The following is a 466-nucleotide window of genomic DNA, read 5'->3' on the forward strand; positions in this document are numbered from 1 at the left end:
GTTAGAACTGGACATGGAACAACAGACTGGTTCCAAATAGGGAAAGGAGTATGTCAAGGCTGTATATTGTCACCCTGCTTATTTAACTTATATGCAGATTTCAGTTCAGTTCAGTCACTCAATCGTGTCCGACTCTTCGTCACCCCATGAATCACAGCACGCCAGGCCTCCCTATCCATCACCAACTCCCAGAGTTCACTCAGACTCACATCCATCAAGTCAGTGATGCCATCCCGCCCTCTCATCCTCTCTCGTCCCATTCTCCTCCTGCCCCCAATCCCTCCCAGCATCAGAGTCTTTTCCAATGAGTCAACTCTTCGCATGAGGTGGCCAAAGTACTGGAGTTTCAGCTTTAGCATCATTCCTTCCAAAGAAATCCCAGGGCTGATCTCCTTCAGGATGGACTGGCTGGATCTCCTTGCAGTCCAAGGGACTCTCAAGAGTCTTCTCCAACACCACAGTTCAA

Source organism: Bison bison, unplaced genomic scaffold (genome assembly GCF_000754665.1).
Source record: "Bison bison bison isolate TAMUID 2011002044 unplaced genomic scaffold, Bison_UMD1.0 scf7180017864535, whole genome shotgun sequence".
NCBI lineage: Eukaryota > Metazoa > Chordata > Mammalia > Artiodactyla > Bovidae > Bison > Bison bison.